Below are 6,663 nucleotides of genomic sequence, written 5' to 3'. Positions count from 1 at the left end.
ATTCAAGCTTCAGGAGGCTAATTTGCATATTCCAGGTGCCTTCTGGGAGAAGCGAAGTCTCCCTAAGCTAGAAGATCGTTGGGTACAGCCGGGACCAGCTGCTTCGAAAGCATCACCAAACCAGGGATTCAAGCTTCAGTAGGCTAATTTGCATATTCCAGGTGCCTTCTGGGAGAAGCGAAGTCTCCCTAAGCTAGAAGATCGTTGGGTACAGCCGGGACCAGCTGCTTCGAAAGCATCACCAAACCAGGGATTCAAGCTTCAGGAGGCTAATTTGCATATTCCAGGTGCCTTCTGGGAGAAGCGAAGTCTCCCTAAGCTAGAAGATCGTTGGGTACAGCCGGGACCAGCTGCTTCGAAAGCATCACCAAACCAGGGATTCAAGCTTCAGGAGGCTAATTTGCATATTCCAGGTGCCTTCTGGGAGAAGCGAAGTCTCCCTAAGCTAGAAGATCGTTGGGTACAGCCGGGACCAGCTGCTTCGAAAGCATCACCAAACCAGGGATTCAAGCTTCAGGAGGCTAATTTGCATATTCCAGGTGCCTTCTGGGAGAAGCGAAGTCTCCCTAAGCTAGAAGATCGTTGGGTACAGCCGGGACCAGCTGCTTCGAAAGCATCACCAAACCAGGGATTCAAGCTTCAGTAGGCTAATTTGCATATTCCAGGTGCCTTCTGGGAGAAGCGAAGTCTCCCTAAGCTAGAAGATCGTTGGGTACAGCCGGGACCAGCTGCTTCGAAAGCATCACCAAACCGCGCGCCGTAAGGCGCGCGAATTTTTGCCTGTAGGACATTATTGCAAGAGAGCTTGGCTGAGTAGATTACACAAGAAGGAAAACACACAGCAAGTCAGCAGGATCTAGGAGCAACATGGCAGATGTGACAACCTACATGGTGAGCTGCAGCATGCGCTACATGTTCACAGATCGACCAGAAGAAGAATTAAATTTCACCTGTCAGAAGTGTAGACTAGTGGCCCTTTTAGAAGAAAAGGTGCGGGGTCTGGAAGAAAGAATAGCAACTTTGAAACTCATCAAAGAGAATGAAGACTTTCTAGACAGAACAGAAGCATCTCTACTGGTCACAGAAGGTGCAAAAAGTGTCAGAGAACCTCCAAAAGCAGATGAGTGGAAGCATGTGACCAAAAGAAGCAAGAAGACCATGGAGAAATCACCAACCACACAACTGAAGAACCGATATCAAATCTTTGTAGAGGATGAAGATGGCACACCTAAGAATGAAGCAATACCAGCAAGCAAAAAAGAAAAGGGCACACAGCAACAAGTGACAGCAAAAAGTACAGCCAAGAAGCAACGAAGAGTGGTGGTGGTGGGAGACTCACTACTGAGAGGCACCGAAGCAGCCATCTGCAGACCGGACATAACTGCAAGAGAAGTATGCTGCCTTCCAGGTGCGATGATCAAGGATGTGACCGATAGGATACCAAAGCTCTTCAGCTCCAAGGACGTCCACCCATTTCTTCTGATACATGTTGGCACCAATGACACGGCAAGGAAGGACCTACCGACAATCTGCAAGGACTTTGAAGAGTTGGGGAAGAAAGTAAAGGAACTGGATGCACAGGTAGTTTTTTCTTCTATCCTTCCAGTAGACGGGCATGGCACCAGGAGATGGAACAGGATCCTTGATGCAAACAACTGGCTAAGACGATGGTGCAGACAACAAGGATTTGGATTCCTGGACCACGGTGTGAATTACTGGTATGATGGACTCCTCGCCAGAGACGGACTACACCTCAACAAACCTGGGAAACACACATTCGCCAGAAGACTCGCTACACTCATCAGGAGGGCGTTAAACTAGAAGAAGAGGGGACGGGAAGAAAAACATTAGACTCGAACAAAGACGACCCAGGAAAACATACTCAGAAGGGAGGTAAGAACATTTCTAAAACAATCCACAGTGAGGAGATTGGAACAAAACAAAATCCTCTAAACTGCATGCTCGCAAACGCCAGAAGCCTGACAAACAAGATGGAAGAACTAGAAGCAGAAATATCTACAGGTAACTTTGACATAGTGGGAATAACCGAGACATGGTTAGATGAAAGCTATGACTGGGCAGTTAACTTACAGGGTTACAGTCTGTTTAGAAAGGATCGTAAAAATCGGAGAGGAGGAGGGGTTTGTCTCTATGTAAAGTCTTGTCTAAAGTCCACTTTAAGGGAGGATATTAGCGAAGGGAATGAGGATGTCGAGTCCATATGGGTTGAAATTCATGGAGGGAAAAATGGTAACAAAATTCTCATTGGGGTCTGTTACAAACCCCCAAATATAACAGAAAGCATGGAAAGTCTACTTCTAAAGCAGATAGATGAAGCTGCAACCCATAATGAGGTCCTGGTTATGGGGGACTTTAACTACCCGGATATTAACTGGGAAACAGAAACCTGTGAAACCCATAAAGGCAACAGGTTTCTGCTAATAACCAAGAAAAATTATCTTTCACAATTGGTGCAGAATCCAACCAGAGGAGCAGCACTTTTAGACCTAATACTATCTAATAGACCTGACAGAATAACAAATCTGCAGGTGGTTGGGCATTTAGGAAATAGCGACCACAATATTGTGCAGTTTCACCTGTCTTTCACTAGGGGGACTTGTCAGGGAGTCACAAAAACATTGAACTTTAGGAAGGCAAAGTTTGAACAGCTTAGAGATGCCCTTAATCTGGTAGACTGGGACAATATCCTCAGAAATGAGAATACAGATAATAAATGGGAAATGTTTAAGAACATCCTAAATAGGCAGTGTAAGCGGTTTATACCTTGTGGGAATAAAAGGACTAGAAATAGGAAAAACCCAATGTGGCTAAACAAAGAAGTAAGACAGGCAATTAACAGTAAAAAGAAAGCATTTGCACTATTAAAGCAGGATGGCACCATTGAAGCTCTAAAAAACTATAGGGAGAAAAATACTTTATCTAAAAAACTAATTAAAGCTGCCAAAAAGGAAACAGAGAAGCACATTGCTAAGGAGAGTAAAACTAATCCCAAACTGTTCTTCAACTATATCAATAGTAAAAGAATAAAAACTGAAAATGTAGGCCCCTTAAAAAATAGTGAGGAAAGAATGGTTGTAGATGACGAGGAAAAAGCTAACATATTAAACACCTTCTTCTCCACGGTATTCACGGTGGAAAATGAAATGCTAGGTGAAATCCCAAGAAACAATGAAAACCCTATATTAAGGGTCACCAATCTAACCCAAGAAGAGGTGCGAAACCGGCTAAATAAGATTAAAATAGATAAATCTCCGGGTCCGGATGGCATACACCCACGAGTACTAAGAGAACTAAGTAATGTAATAGATAAACCATTATTTCTTATTTTTAGGGACTCTATAGAGACAGGGTCTGTTCCGCAGGATTGGCGCATAGCAAATGTGGTGCCAATATTCAAAAAGGGCTCTAAAAGTGAACCTGGAAATTATAGGCCAGTAAGTCTAACCTCTATTGTTGGTAAAATATTTGAAGGGTTTCTGAGGGATGTTATTCTGGATTATCTCAATGAGAATAACTGTTTAACTCCATATCAGCATGGGTTTATGAGAAATCGCTCCTGTCAAACCAATCTAATCAGTTTTTATGAAGAGGTAAGCTATAGACTGGACCACGGTGAGTCATTGGACGTGGTATATCTCGATTTTTCCAAAGCGTTTGATACCGTGCCGCACAAGAGGTTGGTACACAAAATGAGAATGCTTGGTCTGGGGGAAAATGTGTGTAAATGGGTTAGTAACTGGCTTAGTGATAGAAAGCAGAGGGTGGTTATAAATGGTATAGTCTCTAACTGGGTCGCTGTGACCAGTGGGGTACCGCAGGGGTCAGTATTGGGACCTGTTCTCTTCAACATATTCATTAATGATCTGGTAGAAGGTTTACACAGTAAAATATCGATATTTGCAGATGATACAAAACTATGTAAAGCAGTTAATACAAGAGAAGATAGTATTCTGCTACAGATGGATCTGGATAAGTTGGAAACTTGGGCTGAAAGGTGGCAGATGAGGTTTAACAATGATAAATGTAAGGTTATACACATGGGAAGAGGGAATCAATATCACCATTACACACTGAACGGGAAACCACTGGGTAAATCTGACAGGGAGAAGGACTTGGGGATCCTAGTTAATGATAAACTTACCTGGAGCAGCCAGTGCCAGGCAGCAGCTGCCAAGGCAAACAGGATCATGGGGTGCATTAAAAGAGGTCTGGATACACATGATGAGAGCATTATACTGCCTCTGTACAAATCCCTAGTTAGACCGCACATGGAGTACTGTGTCCAGTTTTGGGCACCGGTGCTCAGGAAGGATATAATGGAACTAGAGAGAGTACAAAGGAGGGCAACAAAATTAATAAAGGGGATGGGAGAACTACAATACCCAGATAGATTAGCGAAATTAGGATTATTTAGTCTAGAAAAAAGACGACTGAGGGGCGATCTAATAACCATGTATAAGTATATAAGGGGACAATACAAATATCTCGCTGAGGATCTGTTTATACCAAGGAAGGTGACGGGCACAAGGGGGCATTCTTTGCGTCTGGAGGAGAGAAGGTTTTTCCACCAACATAGAAGAGGATTCTTTACTGTTAGGGCAGTGAGAATCTGGAATTGCTTGCCTGAGGAGGTGGTGATGGCGAACTCAGTCGAGGGGTTCAAGAGAGGCCTGGATGTCTTCCTGGAGCAGAACAATATTGTATCATACAATTATTAGGTTCTGTAGAAGGACGTAGATCTGGGTATTTATTATGATGGAATATAGGCTGAACTGGATGGACAAATGTCTTTTTTCGGCCTTACTTACTAACTATGTTACTAAGCTTGTATTCTGACCTGTTTTTGTCTTCTGTCTTTGGCTTATCTGCTCCTAACTGTTACTGACCTTTTGGCTTGTCTCTGACTCTGTGTTTTGTCTTTTCCTTTGGTACTGCGCTACTGACTATATAGAACCGGCTTGTTTGACTATTCTGCCGCCACCTGACGTAGCCTCATTGCTGCACTGCAGGTCTGCTCTGTTTAGGTGCAGACCTGCTTCCACTCTACTGTCATCTAGTGAAGCCTGCACCTACTTGCATTGCAGCAGCATGGTAGACAGGTTCCCTTTAAATCACAGAGATATAACACACAAAATACAGGTGCTTCTCACAAAATTAGAATATCATCAAAAAGTTAATTTATTTCAGTTCTTCAATGTAAAAAGTAAAACTCATATTATATAGTCATTACAAACAGAGCAATGTATTTCAACTGTTTATTTCTGTTAATGTTGATGATTATTGCTTACAGCAAATAAAACCCCAAAAATCATTGTCTCAGTAAACTAGAATATTTTATAACACCAGCTTGAAATACGATTTTAAAATCTTAAACATTGGCCTTCTGAAATGTATGTTCAGTAAATGCACTCAATATTTGGTCGGAGTTCCTTTTGCATCAATTACTGCATTAATGCAGTGTGGCATGGAGGCGATCCCTTTTTATATTGAAAGACTGAAAAAAATTATCTTTTTGATGATATTCTAATTTTGTGAGAAGCATCTGTAGTTAATAAATAACATTTCCCACATGTCTAGTTTACATCAGCTCAATTTTGGAACCAATTTTTTTTCGTTAGGAAGTTATAAGGGTTAAAAGTTGACCAGCGATTTTTCATTTTTCCAAACAAAATTTACAAAACCATTTTTATTATGGACCATATCACATTTTAAGTGACTTTGAGGGGTCTGTATGACAGAAAATACCCAAAAGGGACACCATTAAAAAAAACTGCACAACTAAAGGTGTTCAAAACCACATTCAAGAAGTTTATTGACCCTTCAGGTGCTTCACATGAATTTTTGGAATGTGGAAAAAAAGGGTAACAGGAAAAAATGGACCCCACTATTTATTGTGCAATTCTCCTGAACATGCCAATACCCCATATGAGGGAGAAAACACTGTTTGGGTGCACGGCAGAGCTCGGAAGGGAAGGAGTGCCATTTCACTTTTGAATGCAAAATTTGCTAGAACAATTGGCTTACGCCATGTCGCATTTGGAGAGCCTCTGATGTGCCTAAACAGTGAAAATCCCTCACAAGTGACACCATTTAGGAAACTACACCCCTCAGTGAACTGATCTAGATATTTGGTGAGCACATTGAAACTAAAGATGCTTCACAAAAGTTTGTAAAGTTGAGCTGTGAAAAAAATAAGAAAAAATCACATTTTCCCCACAAATATGTTTTAGCCCCAAATGTTCCATTTTAATAAGGGTAAGGGGAGAAATTGCACAATACAATTTGTAGTGCAATTTCTCCTGAGTACGCTGTACCCCATATAAGGGAGAAAACTGCTGTTTGGGCGCACGGTAGAGCTTGGAAAGGAAGGAACGTCATTTGACTTTTTGAATGTAGAATTTCCTGGAATTATTATGGGACGTCATGTCCAATTTGGAGAGCCCCTGATGTGCCTAAACAGTAGAACCTTCCCCCCCACAAGTGAGCTCGTTTTGGAAATTAGACCTCTCAAGAAATATATTTAAATTGAACTCCCAGGTGCTTCACAAAAGTATATAAAAAAATAAGCCGTGAAAATAATAAAATCAAATTTTCACTACAAAAATATTATTTTATCCCCAAATTTTGCATATTCATAAGGGT

Source organism: Ranitomeya imitator, chromosome 3 (assembly GCF_032444005.1).
Source record: "Ranitomeya imitator isolate aRanImi1 chromosome 3, aRanImi1.pri, whole genome shotgun sequence".
NCBI classification, from domain to species: domain Eukaryota; kingdom Metazoa; phylum Chordata; class Amphibia; order Anura; family Dendrobatidae; genus Ranitomeya; species Ranitomeya imitator.
The sequence above is the reverse complement of the archived record's forward strand: the minus strand, read 5'-3'. Positions refer to the sequence as shown.